Consider the following 20,846-nt stretch of genomic DNA (forward strand, 5'->3'; position numbering starts at 1 on the left):
TTTGAAGCTGTAAGCCCACAAAGAAATGAAAAGGATGGCTGCTACGTGAGTTATGGATTTCACATCATTGGACTGCAGCTCAAAACTCTTGCTTTTTGAGTTGGCCAGGAATAGACAAATTGAGACTACCATGTGTTTGACCCTTTACTATTCTCTTAGCTTTCTAAGCCAGCCCTTAGCTCTGCATACACAGTTTTGCTGCAGTGAATGAGAGTTATTGATTGAGTTTTGTGCCCTGTGTCTAATCTCTGTTGTGTTCTTAAAGAGGTTGCATCACTTATGTTTCCAAGATGTGTAAGAAAGCATCTAATAAGCTTTCCCACTTACTAATAGTCCCTTAATCTCAACACTGTGTTAAATTCTATACTAGTGGCTAGTTTAAAGATACTATTATTATAATGATTAAAGACCCCAAGGAGGTCAGATCTTCCCTCAAAAAACTGGTAAGGCTGCCATTAAACCGAGCTGCACATATTCCCTAGATAGATGAAAGGATTTTGAATGCACACTCAACCATAAGCCCTAACCTAAGAACAGTCAGCTGTCTGACCCCAAGAGCTATTGGCACCGTGCCAGAGCCCACCAAACTCGGATCCACAAGACTCTACACCACCAGCCTGTGCTCTCCCAACATCCCCTTCCTACATCATTGCCCTGCAGCTATGTGATTTGAAGGGGAATGTGGCTAGCATTGAACTTAGGAATTGAGTTGGACTTGGCTCTGGAGTTTTCTGAATATAAGATAACTTCTTGGTATAAAGTTCTTTCTTATATAGAGATGTGTGCTTTTGTTTCTCTAGAAAACCCACCTTATCCCAGGCAATGAGCCTGCCTTGAATCTATTTGTATCATTGATCGGGAATGTGGTAAGGCCTACCCACAGACCAGAGTACACCCAAAACTGAATTAATACAAACCAAACTCACTGCTATGAAATCTAATAAACTCATAGCAACCCTCCTAGGACAAGGTGGATGTGCCCCTGTGGGCGGACGCGCCCCTGTGAGTTGAGACTGTAACTCTTTGTGGGACTCGAAAGCCCTGTCTTTCTCATTTGAGCAGCTGGTTGTTTCGAATTGCTAACCTTGCAGATTGCAGTCCAACATAGACCTAACCATGAAGCCTTAGCATTTGTTTTCCCTCTTAACGCATTCCTAATTCGTTCTATTTTTTTAATCGGTGTGTGGTTTCTTTGGATTGGAAAAATTGTAACCAATGTCATTGAACAAGTGTATAGAAATGGTTAAATGGAAACCTAATTCGCTGTGTTAACTTACACTGAAAACGCAACAAAATTTTATCTTAAACCATAGAAGTGGCGTCTGCAAGATCAGGTGGGCAACAACCTGAAGGAGATTCGGCAGCGCTGAAGACAAGGGGCAGCCTCCAAGTCTCACCCAATATTGATTGTGGGAATGACGTGGCTTTTGAACCTCACTCTGTGCGTGAGGAATTGATATAATGACATTTTCCTCAACAGTAGGAAATCTCCCCTTAATTGGCATGATACTATTCATTTCTCCCTTTAATTTTGCCTTATGAATCCTGGGTAACCAAAAGTTATTCCACGTGTGATTTGAGATTTGCTTTTCATAAGGGAGACTGAATGAGTTCCTGCTAGATCCAAATGTGTGTCCTTTGCTTCCCTCTAGTGGTTGTATTGAACTACTACAAGGTGAGGACAATTGCCCTGCCGGCCACTTTTCCCTTAAAGAGCAAGATTCTTCAGCATTTCGGTCAGCTCTTCTCAGGAACACAACGGAGGGGGCGTCAAACTGGGTACTAGGAGGAAAAATACTCTTCTGAGGATCCAGCAATTCTGCGGAAGGAAAATTAAGCATGTTTCCAAACAGGCTGCTTTTATTTTCATAGCTAGCTTATGTCTCCAAAATACCAGAAACAAAAATGCAAACAAAGTAGTGATGAAAACTCCCGAGTCAGAATTGTTTTGTGAGTTAACAAGAGGAGGGGAGGAGTCCGAAGGCCCGCGCCCATCGCATTCTATGCCTCCCTGGTTTCCTGGTCAAGATATGCAGACTCACTGAGAAGTTTTGCTGCTATACTGCTGTTTTTTATCTTGATGCAATCTCAACGAGTCCTTATCTTTTGCTTTCTATTTTTAGGCAGTTTCGTCACTTCACATCCCCAGACAATTAATTATTGGAAGCTTGAACTATATTCTCTAAGCTCTCACTTTGTCTACCCACCCGAATAAAAAGGATCAGGGTGAACATCAGAGTAGACTCAGAGTGAACAAAAGAACTTTCTGGAAGTGAGAGGTTAAAACTCGTGCAAAATTCCCCCAGAGACTCTGTGGCCCAGTCTGTCTCTGGTCGTTGTGACTTTCTAATTTTGGCAGATGTCACTTTCTGCTTTTATATTAAGAACCCCTAAGAGCTAAGCTTCCTGGGCTTGCAGAGGAAAACACTGAAAGGATTGGGCGAAGGATCAGAGGCAGCCTCGACAGAAAGAGTTGTCTTATTGTAATGTTTTTTTTACATGCATGGTTAGTGTTTTATTTTTGGAAGAATGGTTCTAAAACATCACACTAAATCAGGTTGAAAGGTCAAGTTTAAAATAGACCGTTTTATAAGGATCAGTTATAACATATGTAATGATGGTTCACGCTACAAAATCTTGATCTCAGAGCAGATGATACACTCGTTGGCAGGAGCACCAGGGATTCCAAACCAGCCAGTCATCATTTTCCTCTCGTCTGCTTAGACTTCTCGTTAGTGGCCTTCTGCTTTTGTTGCATGATCTCAGAATCCCTCTGCTTCCTCTGAGAAGCAGTCAAGCTATCCTCTTTTCTTTTTCCCTTGCTAATCTCATGGGTTTTCTTCATGTTTTTCTGGCGGGCAAGTTCTCTTTGATTTCCACGGGCCATGCCGACCACAGGGACAGAGCGACTCAGAGAAGCAACGGTTCCCTCCCACGCACGGCCGCCGTCACCACCAGCCGGGCAGCGCCGTCTTATTGTAATTTAACTGAAACCTAAGACTTTCTGCAGACTCCCTCTTTCAGCCTAGGCCATTAGCCTGATTTCATTTGTATGTCACCCATTTCCCTTGTGACGTTCATAACCAACCAAATATCAAACTGCCTTTATTTCTCCCCTCCTGTGGATATTCATATCGGGAGTTCGCCTGGCAAAAATGAGCTAATGAAAAAGGAAAGATTTATGTTTATTTACACCCGTGATTTATTCTGATAATGTGAAAAGAGGCACTGTGGGCATCTGAACATGATCTAAGTGACAAGAAAGAGACGTATTCTGACCAGGTTCGGGGCTATTTCATTGGCCTGTAACTCACACTCCATACAATTCAATAGTTCAATCACATTAAAGAGTTTTGCAGTCATCACGACAATCAATTTTAAAACATGTTCTTTCTTGTACTCATTCGTTATTAATTCCCCATTTCCTCCCAATCTCTTCAACCATACTGCTAAGAAACTATTAATCCTACTGTCTATAAAGCTATAAAATAAACTGTCTTTATAGATATACCTGTTCTGAATTTCATATGCAGAAAAACATATGAAACCAAAAGAGCAACACAATTCCCAACAGCATTAACAACATTGTAAAAGACTTCCATTACAAAGAAAGCAGAAATTATTAGAAACGAGAACAAATTTAGATGAGTCAGAAGGGAGATCAAATGATAAGGTGCTAAATTTTAAGCTAGCTATGTCTGAAATCACACCCTTGCCAAAGCATTTTGTCTGCTGCAAGGCTATACGCCAACGGCTAAGTTCAAGTGGGGACGCTGAACATGGAGTTGACATACACTGTAACCCACTGTCTTCTGAAAACGAGGTGCTCAGAATTTAGCTCTCATATCGTTCCCCCCTCCAGTCTTAGATTTGATGATTTACATTTCTTGGATCACACAGGCTGGGGCGCTTCTCCTGTGCAGAATTCGTTGAAACTTCCCTTAGATGGCTGCTTATTTTAAGGCAAGGCATTAAAACTCCAGGTGCAATTCTTTCTGATAGTGGAGCACCATCTGGTTTCTTCAGCACCCTTGTTAGAGCACCCATATCTTCAGTGATCTCTTCATGAGGGCAAATATTGAGTAAAGGCACATCAGAAGAAGTCAAAGTTTTCAGATTAGGGATACAATTAAGTGCAGGCTAAAACCCCTTTCATACATATGCAGTTTATCTGCATCCATGGTTCACTGCAGAGACATCCTTATGTCTTATTGGGGAACATGTGAGCCACCACAGTGAGGCACGTAGTAATTCTATTGACGGTATCATTAATTAAACCAATGAGATAGAATTCAAAATACTGTGGAGAAAAGGAAAGTATACAGATTTAGGGTTATTTTCAGACCAAGATACATGGATCGTTTACTTGTACAAATTTAAAATTCTAAGTGGCTGGACACAATTTACACAAGCAAAAAGGGTTGGAGAGAGGGCACCGCTTTCCATAACACGCCTTCACGGAGGCAGAACCATGCCTGCTAATCTGCAACATGTCATCCAAAAGCAGGGACGGCATGAAAATAGTCCATCTAGGGTCGTCCTCAGCTGCCATTTATTGACCACCCTTAAAACAAAAGGCTGAACCAAAGTCCAGTGACCTCTAAGCCCATAACCTCGGGAGAGTAACTATCTGCCTCGTCTAACACTAACGCGTTTCAGCTGTGAGTCTAAGGGAGTCCTTCACTCCCTTCACCCTGCTGAAGTTGACTTTCCGGGAAAGTCCAGATTGCTTCCTAAGTTTTCCAGATAGGATCCTTCTGGCGTGCACGTAGACAAGACAGACGGCAGCACCCCTGGTCCACTGCAGGCGGCTTAGCTCGCCAGGGGCTGGTGACGCTGGTCAACCGTGCCCAGTGAGGAACAAGCTACCAGGGCGATTCTCCTCTGGGGTAACGAAATAAGGACTGTGAAGCGGCGTCCCAAGGGCAGGTCGCCTCATGCCCTTTATTCACCAAAGAAGTGAAATCGCCTTCTCCCATAGAGGCGTGTGGCACCCCCCACCCCCTTCTCTTGACTTGAATTCCCCTTATGGTCGCCAAGCACCCTAGTAGGAAGGGCTCTAGATGTGGAGTGATGCAGAGCAATGCCATATGGATGGGTCTTCCCGCCCTCCCCCCACATGAGACAGTGAGCCCAGCTGAGGGGGGCTTCTCTGGTAGAAGTGATTTTGAAGATGGACCAATCCGGGGGGTGACGGTTCGTGGGGTCCAGGCTCGGAGAGGGGTTAGGAGATGGTGTGGCCTGAGAAGAGCAGCCTGCCTCTGGCTTGGCGTTCATTGGGCCTTTGGGGGTTGACTGCCTTTGCTGGGCAGGATGGTTGCCAGCTCCGGCCACAGACAGTAGAGATGCCCCCAAGAGTTAGTTCCCCACATGGTCCTTCAAGTGAACAACGTCTACCTCGGAGCTTCGTTCTCGGTCGTTTTTTGCGGAAACAAATCCAAACCAAGGGAAACTCGCTGCCATCGCGTCAATGCCGGCTCACCGCGGCTCCAAGGGGCAGGAGCCCCTGGGGCTGCTGAGCCTCCCTGGCCACGCGTGTAGACCGTGCTGTTGGCCCACAGACGGCTGGGGACCAGCCATGTCCACCCCAGCCGCCCGACTGGGCCGCCCGGGCTCCCTGCTGAAATCACTAATAGGCGGTTTTTAAAAACTGCCGCTGTGGGCTCCTCAAAGCATAACGCTTTACAAACGTCGAAAGCCTCAACTTTCTTCCCAGGAGCGACTGGCGATTTTAAACCACTGACCTTGCAGGTAGCAGTCTAAGATGTGCGCCATCACACACGACTCAGTTAAAGGTATTATATCACTGAGAATATTTGTGATAATTTACACACCTAGGAAATGTACTCTCCCTCCCCACCCCACCCCAACACACACGATCCGTAGGGCGGTGTATTAACATGTGGTTTAAGAGAAAGCATAACCCAGGCCTAGATCAAAAGTAATTAACCTGACAAAGTAGTAACGCAAGGATTCACGGTGTATTTTTAAGATTAAGTGAATAATCTTCTCAGTCAGCCTATCATTTTATTAATTAATTGGATATTCTCACTGGATGCTATGTTGGATCAAGGAGACTCAATAGCTAATCCCACTTTGTTGTCTCCTGTAGGCCGCAGATGAGAGGGGAGGGCATAGGGAAATATACTCTCCTGCCCCCTAAGAATGTCCCTTGGAAACAGACTAAAGATTTGAAAAAATATTGATAACACTACTGATTGCTCCCATCCATCTCGTTCTTCTCTTTTGTTTTAATGCAAATTTTATTGAACATGTCCATATATGCATATACATATATAAAATTTTCCCACTTTTTTTCATGAATAATAGTGTTAGCCCAAAATCTCTTTGTGGAGTCCCTGTGTGGAGTGAATCTCTGGTGAACCCCCATATACATGAGTCTGAAAAGGGACTAATGGACTAATATTGGACTTATAGACTATTATCAGACTTATGGGTGTGATTTGGGCTGGGCTGGAATGTTTTCTTGATATTCAATTACTCCTTGATATGAAGCTCTTTCTTACCCATATATGAGCGCCTCTGGAATTGTTTCGCTACTCAACCTGGCCGAACACAGTAATATGCTATTCTTAACAGTGACATTTGCTTAGTGCACCTTCCAAATATTTTGAGTAGGCATTGGTCCACATATCAACTTCTAATGTCAGTTATTTATAGGGCATGTAGTTTCATGTACTAATGAGATTAAAGTTAAAGCCATTGAAGTAATTTCTTATGTTTCAAGAGTAGTTTCTTCATTTGAGGGGGGAAATAATCATTCTGGATGTAAACACATCATCATTGCTATATATTATCAGAAATCAAGAGCAGGTTTGGCCCTTCTGGTAGAGTGCACAGCCATCGGCTAAGGTGAGCAGTTAATCTGGATTTGTTAGAGACCCTCCTGGTTTTAGCAATAAAAGTCAAGTATTCCAGGAAACTCCTCAAGCGTAGATCACAAGGGAAGGCTAGTCAATATCAATGCCCACGAGTCTTTAATGACCCAAAAAGGCCTTTTGTCTCTATGTGAGTCTCTCCTTTTTCTTTTTCTTTTTTTGGCAAACCCCAGGCTTCCAGAAAGACACAGAAAAGGAGCGAAGGGATGAGGGTGAGCAGCAGCATCCCGTCAGCCGTGACCATCAAGAGGTGACAGGTGTTTCAGCCAGCTTGCCCTCACACACCGAATCTTGACTAGGCTCTCACATGTATATCCAGAGCAGCAAACATAAAGAGGTAAGGAAGTGTTTCAGGAGCTTCCAGGTTCCTGATTAAAAAAAACAAACGAGGTGTGTGAGGGTGGGGGTTAGTAGATTCCTGATTCCGACCCTGCACTTAAGTATCAGGAAATGCTCCCACTTTCTCTTCCCCCCTCCTACTCCCAAGCTCCAGTGCTGAGATCGCATGAAATCTTGCCCTGTTGGATCACTGTCTGCACCTTCTTTAGGGAACTTAAGCAAGAAAATATTTAGGAGTTGGAGAATTACGCAGATCTTAATTTTGACACTGCCTGCGTAATCTGCAGAGTATAGTCTATCTAATCTTAGAACACATAAAAACTGCTTCAAACACCACCCAGCACTCAGTCAGAGATGTGTCCAAGCTGTTTACTGCGTGCACGCACAAATAGAAACGAGATTGTTACAAGTGTGAACTCCTTACACTGGTCAACGGTCAGCTGCCGAGCTGCTGCAGAAAAATCCCCCGTCTACCTCGTTACATTGTCAAGTAAGGGGTAAGTGAAGAACGTGTTTCTCACAGTGGGGCAGGGTTTGTTTTTTGTTTTTCACTTTCACAGTCTCATTTGTAGTCTTGATTTCAGTGCAGAGAACTTGTGCAAGTAGTGAAAATGAGATTTCTTCCCGAGGTCCCCAGGCGTCTGTTACATGGGGGGCCATACACCAGACTGGGTACTTCCACTTTTCTGTATCTTAAGAGAGAAATCCCTTTGGATCGCCGACTAAATATAATTCATTAATATTTATATTTGCTCATTTGTTCTTCAAAGAAATATCCTCTAGTGAATGAGGGACTGAGTAAACAACTGGCCGCTGATTTAGAAGCATAGCCATGTGCTGTGTAATTTGTGCCAATCTGGACAATATCCAATCACATGTACAACCAGATTCCCATGCGGTTTAATAGAGCTCAGAAATTCTAATCAGAGAATGGACATAGGAAAGACAACAGATTCATAGGGGATGTAACAGCTTCCCGCATGCAACATTTGCATCCCATGCCTCTTTACCAAAGCAATTGTCCTCTCAGATGCATATGTAACTTGTAATACAAGTGCCTTAATAGCCAGCTGGTTAGCGGCTTATGTCTTTCCTGCACTGTACCTTCTAAAGTTATTTTAATATTTTACCTACTTTACCAACCAAGAGAGTTTTGTATAGCAGTGTATGCGTCAACTCAGAAGCAGCAGCATACAAATCTTGTGTATTGTGCACATTTTGAATGCGGGAGCATTCTCTGTTCACTTTTCCGTGAAACAATTTACTGAGAAGTGCATACCAAAGCTTCCAAACTCACTGCCATCGACACAGCAAAATCAGAACTTGCGATGGCAGCAGTAAGAGGCAGAGAAATATTCATTTGGAAGTGAAACAATCAAACAAAGAGATTATTAAAACAATTTGAAGGTGGAAATCAGTGGATACTAAGGCATGTCCACACAATGTTGAAATCACATAAGGTCCTCTCTCAAAGAACTTAAACCGGGCATAAAGGCGCCCTGGAGACATAGTGAGTTGCACATTGGGTTGGGAACCACAAGGTCAGCAGTTTGAATCCACCAGCTGCTCTATGGAAGAAAGATGAGGCTTTGGGCTCTGGAACCAAAGGGGCAGTCCTACCAGGTCATTGTGAATCATATAGACGACAATGATCTTGGATTTTTTGGTATCATGTACATTAAGTGACATATTACTGCAGTCACTCAAAATAAAGGCCAGGTTTTTACGCACTAAACAGAATCATATAACCAACCAAATTCAGAGCTGTTCCTTGGGGGTTGACGGAAGTAAAGAGAGTTTTATATAGGATTGTTTCTATAGTAAGGAGCACAGCTTCTTTAGACATTGGGATGGGAATAAATTCTGTACATTGTTGCTTCACATCCAACAATCAATAATAAAATAATATTATTAACAATCAATAACAAAATAATTCATTAAGAGTCTACCCTTTTATAATAGAAAACAATTAATATAATAAATGTGCGAGAAGAGTATATATAGTCTTTGTGGTAGTTATATAATCATTTGTCAATTTGAGGATTAAGAATGTAGGGATGGTGTCTAGCCTGTCAATCAGATCATAGCCAATGAGGCCTCTGTGTGGGCATGGCCTTCTCCTGAGAATTCTGGGAAATCTGGGATTTCCTCCTTGGAGGCAGGAGAGACTCTCACTCACTACTTCACTCCCTGGGAGACATCGCAGCTGACGAGGCACATGGAACGACCCTAGTGCTCTGAGCTGTACAAGTCCCATGGATGCAACCAGACCTCTAAAGCCGGAGAAGCCACAGAGAGAACCCTGCCAGCGCTGACATGCTTAAAACACCACTGGACCCAAAGACTTTCTACTCACTGGCTTGTGATCTCCTGCATTCAACATCACTGAATGCATTTCGTGAGTCTGAAGAGGACTTTATAGATTGCTGTCAGACATATGGGCTAATATTAGACTTATGGACTAGATCTGAACTGGGCTGGGATGTTTTCTTAATGTGCGATTGCTCTTATATATAAACCGCTTCCTTATACACACATGTGTCCATGGATTTGTTTCTCCAGTCTACCCAGACTAACACAGTCATTATTTGAAAATTAGCAATGGCTTTATATTCATGATCTTGCATTTATGTACATTATTTTGAGCCAGTTTTCTTGCAATTCAGTCCTGAAATGCTTTGAATCCAAAAGGGGGTATGGGAGAACATAACTGGTGATCTGCTCGGTGTTAGTCCAGGTGGACTAGAGAAACAAATTCACAGACACTCATATGTGTATAAGAAAGAGCTTTATCACACCAGCCTTCATGATCATGAGGTGTCGAAGGGATCAGGTATCAGGCATCAAAGAACAAAAAAGCATATCATTGTGAGTGAGGGGGAGTGCGGAGTGGACAGCCAAAGCCCATCTGTAGGCAACTGAACATCCCCTTACAGAAGGGTCATTGGGAGGAGATGAGCCAGCCATGGTGCAGTGAAGAAACAATGAAACATACAACTTTCCTCTAGTTCTTAAGTGCCTTTCCCCCCACACTATCATGATCCAAATTCTACCTTACAAATCTGGCTACACCAGCAGATGTACACTGGTACAGAAAGGAACTAGAAACACAGGGAATCCATGACAGGTCCGGGATCAGTGGTGAGAGTGGCGATACTGGGAGGGTGGAGGGAAGGAGGGGTACATATCACAATGATCTGCATATAAGCCCCTCCCTGGGGGATGGATAACAGAAAACTGGATGAAGGGAGATGTCGGACAGTGTAAGACATGATAAAATAATAATAATTTATAAATTATCAAGGGTTCATTGGCGGGGGAGAGGAAAATGAGGAGCTGATACCAAGGGCTCAAGTAGAAAGAAAATGTTTTGAGAATGATGATGACAACAAATGTACAAATGTGCTTTACACAATAGATGTATGTATAGACTGTGACGAAGCTGTACGAGCCCACAATAGTAATTTTTTTAAAAAGAGCTTTATATACAATAGCAATTGATGATTGAGAAAAATCCCAGCCCAGTCCAAAGCAAGTCCATAAGTCTGATATTAGCCCATATATCAGATCCCAATCTATGCAGTCCTCTTCAGACTCATGTAAAACATGCAATGACATGGAATGCAGGAAGATCACAGGCCAGTGGGTGGAAAATCTTGTGGATCCAGTAGCAGTGGAAGCATCTCAGCGCTGGCAGGATCTCCAGGTGAGTCCTTCAGCTCCAGGGCTCTAGCATAGCTCCATGTCTCTTCTCAACAGCATTGTCTCATAGGGAGTCTGAGAGTGTCCCACCTCCAGAGAGCCATTTATCTCCTAAGTGCCTCCAAATGATGTCATCCAGCTGCGACCTGATTGACAGGCTAAACTCCACCCCTTCACTCTTAAGCCTCAAATTGACAACATAATATGTAACTATCACAGAGTATCAGAATGCCCCAGCTAAAGAGCATGTGCCCTTCTGGAAGGTTAATACTTTCTATTGTTACAACAGAAATAGAGCCCAGTGTTGCCAGGTGACTTTTTTCTTTTTAGAAAGAAGCAGGAAACTGTGAGAGCCTATTTAATGTTCGACCATTGCTATCTGCCCATCCAGAACGAAGAAGAGTGAAGAAAAGCAGACATGAGGAGACAAGGAGTCCAAATGACCAATGTACCATGCAAATCTCAGCCTCCATGACCCTGAGAATAGTAGTAGTTGGTGCTTGGCTACCACTGGAGATGGCTCTGAATGATATTGTAATAGGAGATCCTGGACAAAGAGGGAGAGAAATGCAGAAAAAACCCTAATAAAAATGACATACCTCGGGAACTGATTACAAGGATCTACATGTGACCTCCTCCCTGGGAGATGGACGGCAGAAAAGGCGGGGAAGGGAGACTCCACATAGGGCAAGATATAACAAAATAACAATCTGTGCATTATCAAGGGCTCATGAGGGAGGGGGGAGCAGAGAGGGAGGGGGGAAAAAAGAGGACCTGATACAGAGGGCTTAAGTGGAGAGCACATGCTTTGAGAGTGATTAGGGTAAAGAATGTATGGATATGCTTTATACAATTGATGTATGTATATGTGTGGATTATTGTAAGAGTTGCATGAGCCCCTAATAAAATGTAAAAAAAGAAAAGAAAAAAAAGAAAATGATTAGGGCAAAGAATGTACAGATGTGCTTTATACAATTGATATATGTATATGTATGGATTGTGATAAGAGTTGTATGAGCCCCTAATAAAATGTTTTTTTTTAATGACATAACTTACTGGTCTGAGAAAACTGATGGACCTCCCCACCCTATGGTCTTTACATATCCTATAAGCCTGGCACTCAATTGACCTCCATGGCTCAACTTTCAGTCAAACAATAGAAGGGCCTCTAAGAGGAACAGGCAGGCATGCACTCCTTCGAGCAGCTAACCATGGATCAGTAGGACAGCCTTTGTCCAGAGATACAGCTCAGATGGAGGGAGAACGGGAAAGAAGGACAGTTAGGAAGGGGAAACACGGGAAGAAGTGGAAACGTGTTGTGACATTGTAGGGATTACACTCAATGTGTGAATTGCTGAATACAAAACAAATTTGCTCTTTAAACTTTCCCCTAAGTGTCAATATAGTTAAAGAAAAAGAGAAAAAGAACACGAGAGAAATGTAATTTAATATGTTAGATTAAAAACAAACAGGAAATCCAAGTTTTCATGTGAAATTTTTCCTATTTAATATGCCATGACCCCCCGCCACCACCACCAAAAAAAACCCACCCCTCATAATCCAAGACAGCTCCTAAAATGGCTGAATCTCTATTTTTAACAGCTGAGGAAACTGAGGCCTCATCAGTGAGCTCAGGATGTGATAGAAGTTTGAGTGACACTGTCTCCGGTGACGCCTTCTCTGTGGTCCAATTTCCCCAGAAAGGTCCCACTGCGCAGGCTCTCCAAGAGATGCACTATTGACTAAATCCTGCTACTCCCAGAGTTCAGTTCAGGAGCAGTTTGTTCAAAGCTATTACATTCACTGCATCTGATATACCACATCATTTCTAAGGCATCTCAAAATCATCAGGGATGTGGAAATAAACATTGGGTCAAAAATTAGAAAGGTTTTTTAATGATGTGAAGAAAACTGGATCAGCCAGGGCTTTTCACTCTTTTACTGTAGTAAATTGTAAACAACTACAAGGAATGCCACAAACTTTGAATTTGCCTCTCTGTGGCTTTGAAGAACATTTTTGCTTCGTGTGTGTGTGTGTGTGTGTGTGTGTGTGTGTGTGTGTGTGTGGTTTTTTAGTCATGTTTCTTTTCTTTCTTTTTTCCCCCTAAATCACTTTATGACGGGCTCTTACAACTCTTATAACCATCCATACATCCATTGTCAACCATGTTTGTACATATATTATCATCATCATTTTCAAAACAATCTCTTTCTACTTGAGCCCTTGGTAACCCTGTTCTATTATTTTTTTTAATGTAGTTTACGCACTGAACAAGGGCAGCAGTTCAAATCCACCAGCGACCCTGCAGGAGAAAAATGAGACTGTCTGGTCCCATAAAAACATGTAGCTTTGGAAAGGACATTATTTAGGGTCCCTGTGAGTAAAAATCTACTTGAGAACAGTGAGTTTGGGGTTGCATTCTTCTAAAGAAAAATATTTTCTGAATATGTGCCTGCATTGATTGGGACTGTTAGCTGGGCTTCCAGTGTATACTGGTTCACGACAGAGAGAGTAAGACAGAACCCCATGTCAGCAGGAGGGTTTGCGTCTAGAATGACATGAAGAACAAACCAGGACAAGCTGGATTGCTGGGACAGCGTCCTCATTTGGAAAAGAGTCTCCACTGGAAGTCTAATTCAGTCTAGACAATTTATGAAGCATTTATTACACAAATACCATTTGCCACAATAATAGATTTTTAGATGGAAAAAATATCAGGCTTTAATGCATGCGTTCCCCATTCCAAGTTCACATCTAATCCTGATTCCTATAAAACCAGCTGCCTTGGGATCACTCACCTCGGGGCAACCCCACATTGGTCCACATAATGAAAGTCATCTGTGGGACCCGTGGTGTTTTCCAGAATGGACTCTGACATAGATCACCAGGTCTTTCCTCTGATATGTCTTTCAGTGGACTTGAACCGCTGATCTTTTGACTAGCCGCCAAGCACCATGTTGCACAACCCAGGAACTGCTTATACATAGATGGCAACATAATTTCTATGTTTAAACATTATAACATAGGCCCAGGGGGATGATCAATCAGGTTCTTTGTTATAAAATGAAATGCCCCAGGAACTATTCAAAGAATTAATTAAATAAAATATAAATTACAGTGTAGCTACTAATTGATTTAATTTAAACATCTTCACATTCCTTCATATACATAATGCTATTTTAATAGCCCTATGTTATTAAGTTGAACAGATTTATCTCCTTTATTGATGAGCATTTATTTTCAATATTGTGCCATTATAAATAACAGCAAGACATATTTCAATGCATATAATTTTTTCCTTGCCAATAAAAGTTGTAATTTTCTTGGAATGGAGTGACTACACCAAAACATATCAATTATCTTCAACGTTCTCAAAATCGATTTCAAAAGGGGTTCTACCGAAATTTATACTTCTGCCTACAAAGTATGATTTTCCCATTTCATCTTATCTTTATTACTATTGGGTAGGAACATTTTTAAATTTTTGCTCATTTAATAGGTACAAAGTAGTAACAATTATCTCAATTGTCATCTCAGTGTTAAACCCTCTAAATTCATATTTTAAATATGCTTATTAATTATATCCTCCCCTGGGTAGTCTATTCTTGTCAGGCCTATTGTCTTGAAGTTCTGGTCCAAGTAAATTAATCAAATATATAGGCCTCCAAGCCCTCAGGACAGCCATTTGGTAAAGCAGCCAGCTGAGCACTTGTGACTCATTTAACATGACAGTTTCTATCATCCCACCATAATGAGTTATGTCCATTTGCTGTCTCTCTTGCAGTGCTGCTCTTCTTGCTGTGTCTCATCCAGTTGATTCTAGCTTCTTCATGATTCACCTAAGACGTCCTCTTCAGAAAGCCCCTCCGTGCCCCTGAGGCCACTCAAACTCAAGCCGTGCCTTCTTTACAGGCCCCCCTTTCTCAGCCACAGACTTGGAGCCGAGTTCCTGACAACCAAAGAGAGAGAAGGATATTCAAATAGATCTCCTCTGTAATACCCAGGAAGGAATGTCCTAACTCAAAGAGAAAAATTATAGCCATTACAAAACCTACAGCTACTATTTCTCAAACCACGTTCATGGTGCTCTGTGGAAAGACAAAGATTTACAATCCTGGTGGAAAACTCTTTCATGAATTCAGATTTCTTTGTTTCACCCCCAAAGTACTCTGCCTTCTAAAAGATCCTCTCTTGGGATAACAAAAGTTGTCCCATGCTGTCTTTCAATTCTAATTCTAATTCTGTTTAGAATTCTAATTCTTTTTAGAAAGCACAAAACGGTTTAAAATGGTACATATATAAACTAGAAATAGATCACCATGACTTCCACCTAAGACTCGAAGGCTCAAACCCATTTTCTGATGCTTCATCTCTTAGTAAGCCCTGCCCTGCTGAAGTATGGGTGGCCTGATGGAGCCTCTGGTTTCCAACCACCATGATGGAGCCCACCAGCTGTCAAGTAAGAGAAAACGAGGTTGGGTGCTACAGCGTCACTATCAGCTATAATCAACTCTATGTAATTTAGTTTGCCTTTTTAAGATTGCTTACTTCTTTCACTTTTGTTCTATTTCAATATCCTCTGCATTGGTTTTTTTATGTTAATCTTTTCTTTTTTAAATGTGTGTATCTATCATCCTGGAGTTACATGGGTCCCAGTGGGTGCGTGCTTGTTATCTGTGAGGTATGTTGGCACAGACAGTTTTAGAACAACCCGTGCCTGCATCTTTAACCTCCCTGCCATCGCCTTCTTAAAACCAGTCACCTGAAAACATGCCTGCAGTCTTTTTTCCGCCTCCCTTTCCAGATTTCTCTGTCCCATTTGGCAAAGTAAAGTCATATCTTTCTCTCTCCATGAATCTTCCCATGTGTATTGTCTCAGTGAGTAAAAACTCCGTGAATACAAAGACAATTAGAAATATTGCTATTGAAATCTGGAAGAGAAAACAATGGGACCGACAGTTCCAGGGGGGACATGGGAGAGAGAGCGGTCAGGGGAAAGGTAGTGGTGTTAACAAACCCAGGGACAAGGGAACAACAGTGATCCAAATCGGTATCAAGAAGAGTATACGAGGCCTGGTAGGGCATGATCAAGGGTAATGTAACCAAGAGGAATTGCTGAAACCCAAATGAAGACTTAACATGATAGTGGGACAAGAGGAGAGTAAAAGGAAATAGAGGAAAGAGCTAGGAGGCAAAGGGTATTTATAGAGGTCTAAATAAAGGCATGTACATATGCAAATCTATTTATATATGAGAATGGGGAAATAGATCTATGTGCGTATATTCCTAGGTTTAGTATTAAGGTAGCAGAAGAATATTGGGCCTCCACTCAAGTATTCCCTCAATGCCAGAATACTTTCTTCTATGAAATTGGCATTCTTTGATGCTCACCTTCCCGACACAACCTCTGGACACAAAGCGGGTGAATAAGCAAATGCAGTGAAGAAAGCTGATGGTGCCTGACAATCAAAAGATATAGAATCTGGGGTCTTAAAAGCTTGAAGGTAAACAAGCGCCTATTTAGCTCAGAAGCAACAAAGCCCACATGGAAGAACACACCAGCCTGTGTGATCATGAGGTGCCGAAGCAATCAGTTATCAGGCATCAAAGAACAAAAAATTATATCATTGTGTGCTCACCTCCCTGATACGGCTGCTGAAGACAAATGGGTGCATAAGCAAATATGGTGAAGAAAGCTGATGGTGCCTGGCCAACAAAAGAAATAATGTCTGGGGTCTTAAAGGCTTGAAGGTAAACAAGCAGCCATCTAGCTCAGAAGCAACAAAGCCACACCAACCTATGCGATCACAAGGTGTCAAAGGGATTAGTTATCAGGCATCATCAAAAAAAAATGCTATCATAGTGAATGAGGTGGGGAGTACGGAGTGGAGACCTGTCGCGCGCTCAGTCTCGCCAGCAAGAAGGACGCGCCACAACAGGATTCTTCCACAGGCATTTAATGCGGGTTCGATTTGCAGATGCGGAAAAAGACCCCGAAGCCCCAAACTACTGCTGCTTATATGCGCTCTATGGGGACGTGCTGTGCATTGATTGGTGCGTTCACCAGAACCCTTATTAGCATACTCCAGGGTGGAGTTATGACTACGTCATCTAAGCAGTGCGCATGCTCTAAGTGGTTGTTTACCACTTAACTGGGCCACCGCCCTGACTGCCCGGCGCCATCTTCTAATGGCGGCGAGAGCTACGGCTTCCCACATCTCCTCCTTTCTTATTTATTTTAGGCCTAATCCATCGATCCACCCTGGAGCCTCCAGCAGCCCCAGGAGATCAAGATGGATATAAGAACCCAAATCTGGTCACCCTGATGCGTGCAATGAGCAGAGCTCCGCATGGTGCAAGGGCTGGTCAAGATCCAATTTCTGTCACTCTTCCCAGTGCAATGGGGTCTTCCCCTTGGGGTGCTAGAGCTGACCACTTATGGGGGTTAGTTTTCTTTTAACAAAGAAAGCCAAAGATCATGGGAACCACCGCGCTCAATCGCTAAGAGCGCCTGCGCAATGATGACCTTGTCATGCCTTTGCTGAGCTTTAAGTTTGCAGAGCAACCATAGCAACAACACTCCTCCACAGCACATTATTGCAGCAAATGTAAACACCCCCACCCACTCCTTAAAGTAGGAAAATGCAGATGAAGGCCAAGAAGAAAAATTTTCAAGGGTAAGGGGTTCCACGCGTGTTCCATTCAATCGGACAACTTGATTCAGGAGGTCTTCTTGCAGCTGGTTCAACTCTTTGGTCCATTGTCCTGTGAGATACTGAGAAATATTAGCACTCAATGCACTAAAATTATCATATAATACTGGAGTGATGCAAAGCGCTGTGGTGGAAGAGACACAGCTTAATTGTACCATAGTGGTAAGCTGGTTGATTTGCTGCTGGAGCAAATCTGTTTTTTGATTTAATAATAAAATGCCAGAGGTCAGATGGGCATCCACACGCTGACATTGCAGTAACGCTTCAGCGGTTTGAGACACAATACTGTTCATAATTCCCTGTGCTACCGGGGCCCATATCACCATTAGCGTCAATAGTAGCGCTGGATGGATCGCTGTCCTCTTCATTCTTTCTGCTCCCACGATCTTCATCCTCCTTCTTAATTAGTCTCACCAGTCTCTCTGGCACCCAGATGGGGTTTTCTTCTTCCTGTGGAAAAACACAAATTGCTCCCCTGGACCTGATTAATATGGGGTCCGGGCCATACCATTTGTTGTCTAGGACATTTTTCCACCGGGCCATTTCCTTTGGTGGCTTTGGCCATTGCCCGTGTCTGTCTGCAGCTGATTGGCCTTTCTCATCCAAATTTTAAAAATTTAGAGTGAAAAGGGTTAGAGATAAAGCCATTCTAGGGGTAGTGACCGTCACGGTCTCTATTCCCCCTTTTTGCTTTGATAAATATTGCTTTAGAGTGCTATAACATCGTTCCACAATTCCTTGCCCTTGGGGATTGTACGGCAAACCCGTGAAGTGCTTCACTTGCATTTGCAAGCAAAACTGTCGGAACTTGGTGGAAGTGTATGCAGGCCCATTATCTGTTTTTAACATGGTGGGCTTGCCCCATGCACTCCAGGCTTCTAAGCAGTGTTGAATTACTTGGCTGGATTTTTCCCCCGTTAGGGGTGTTGCATGTACAATGCCAGAACTGGTGTCCACTGACACATGCACGTACTGCAACTTTCCAAAAGCAGATACGTGGGTAACGTCCATTTGTCAGATGTCGAGAGGACGGACGCCACGAGGGTTTACCCCGACCGAGGGTTTGGAAATAAATTCTGCACACTTGGCGCACTGCAACACAATAGTGCGAGCCTCTGCGCGAGTAATTGGAAACTTAATGCGTAGGGTGGCAGCAGGCACATGATACAGCTCATGAAAGTCTTTAGCAAGTTCAAAGTGGGATTTAGTTAACACAGGGAAAGCTCTTGTAGCTTGATCAGCCAAATCATTACCTTTTACCATGGGTCCCGGGAGCAAGCTATGAGCACGTATATGCTGAATATAAAATGGGTGTTTTCTTTGCAAAATACATTTTCTAATTTGAGACAAGATGTCTGCTACCTTGCTGGATTGCTTAATGTAGCCAGCAATTTCCAGCTTAGACACCGCGTTGACTACGTAATGGGAGTCAGATATGATGTTAATTGGCTCCGTGAATTTCTTAAAAACTTCTAAGACCACCAAACATTCTACTAATTGGGGTGCATCAGCTAAAAATTGTAATGTAGTCACTTGATCGTTTATTACATAACATCCTTTGCCTGTTTTAGAGCCATCTGTATAAATGTCTAAAGCTTCCTTAATGGGGTTGTTAACAGTGACACGGGGAAAAATTACTGGATGAGCAGTCACAAATTGCAACAAGGAATGTTTAGGATAATGGTTGTCTATTAGTCCATTAAAACTGCATTTAAAAATTGCCCACTCATCCGTAGTGGCGCACAGTGTAGAAACTTGCTCACTAGTATATGGGACAATGACGCTGCTAGGCTCTCTTCCAAAATGCATAATAGCTGTCTTAACACCCCTTAGGGCCATTGTGGCTACCATAGAAGGGTAGTGTTCAATAGTTTTGGAAGGTGAGGAGTGGGCATGGATCCACAACAAAGGCCCAGTCTGCCACTAGACGGCAGTAGGCGCGCAGGCAGTTTTTAGAATGCACAGCTGAAAAGGAGATTTTATGTCTATTCTATCTAACTGCGCTTCAGAAATGGCCTTTTCAACCTGTTCTAATACTTTCTGGGCTTGAGGAGTGATTTCTCGAGGAGAAGTAATATGGCTTTCTCCTTCCAAGATATTGAACAATGGCTTAAGGTCAGCAGTGGATACCTTTAAATATGGGCGGAGCCAATTGATATCTCCTAGCAACTTTTGAAAATCATTTAATGTCTTTAACTGATCCTTCCGTATAGTCAATTTTTGAGGCGTTATGTGACATGGGCTTATTGTGGCTCCTAAAAACTGTCCAATTGAAGATTGTTGGACCTTATCTGGTGCTATGGCTAACTGATGGGATTCTAATTCCTTAACTACCTCGCTGTATCCCTGCTGCACATCTGGCTCCTCTTCTCCAGTTATTAATATGTCATCCATGTAATGGTAGATTTTTAACTGACCAAATTTTTCTCTGACGGGTGCTAGGGCGTGGTCCACAAATAACTGGCACATAGTAGGACTATTGGCCATTCTCTGGGGCAAAACTCGCCACTGAAAGCGTTTGTCAGGTTCTTCATGATTAATGGAGGGTAGGGTAAAGGCAAATCTTTCCTTATCTTTCTTATGCAAAGGGATGGAGAAAAAACATTCCTTAATGTCTATTATAATGATGGTCCAGTCTTTAGGTATTGCAGATAGCAATGGGAGGCCTTTCTGCACAGGGCCCATGAGTGACATTTGGGCGTTGATGGCTCTTAAATCATGCAACAATCTCCACTTCCCTGATTTTTTCTTAATAACAAATATGGGTGTGTTCCACGGGGACACGGATGGTTCTAAATGTCCTAGTTCTAGCTGTTCCTTAACTAGCCTTTGTGCCGCAATTAATTTTTCTACTGGGAGCGGCCACTGTGGTACCCAAACTGGCTCTGCTAAGAGCCACGGAATGGGTAGCGGCTCCGCAGTGGCCCCTAGGAAAAACCCAGACCTGTGCGATCTTTCTTCACTGCTACCTCTATTGGTTCAGGATGACCCTGTAGGTGTTTCCCAACTCCCTTTCCCGGTACATATCCCATTTTTTGCATAAGTTCTTGACTTATAGGTGAGTAATCATTGGTTAGTACTAATCCTAGGTCTGTCAACATGTCCCTTCCCCACAAATTTACAGGTAAGGGGAGAACATATGGTTGGAACTGGCCTGATTGTCCTTCCTCAGCTTTCCAGTGCAACCGTCTG

General features: G+C 42.9%; 1 pseudogene; it reads right to left on the reverse strand.

Moving 5' to 3' along the window:
- Positions 1-2,659: 2,659 nt before the first annotated feature.
- LOC142441461 (small EDRK-rich factor 1 pseudogene) lies at positions 2,660-2,923 on the reverse strand (annotated as a pseudogene).
- Positions 2,924-20,846: the final 17,923 nt, after the last annotated feature.

The sequence above is a fragment of the Tenrec ecaudatus genome, chromosome 2, assembly GCF_050624435.1.
Source record: "Tenrec ecaudatus isolate mTenEca1 chromosome 2, mTenEca1.hap1, whole genome shotgun sequence".
In the NCBI taxonomy this organism is placed as follows: Eukaryota; Metazoa; Chordata; class Mammalia; order Afrosoricida; family Tenrecidae; genus Tenrec; species Tenrec ecaudatus.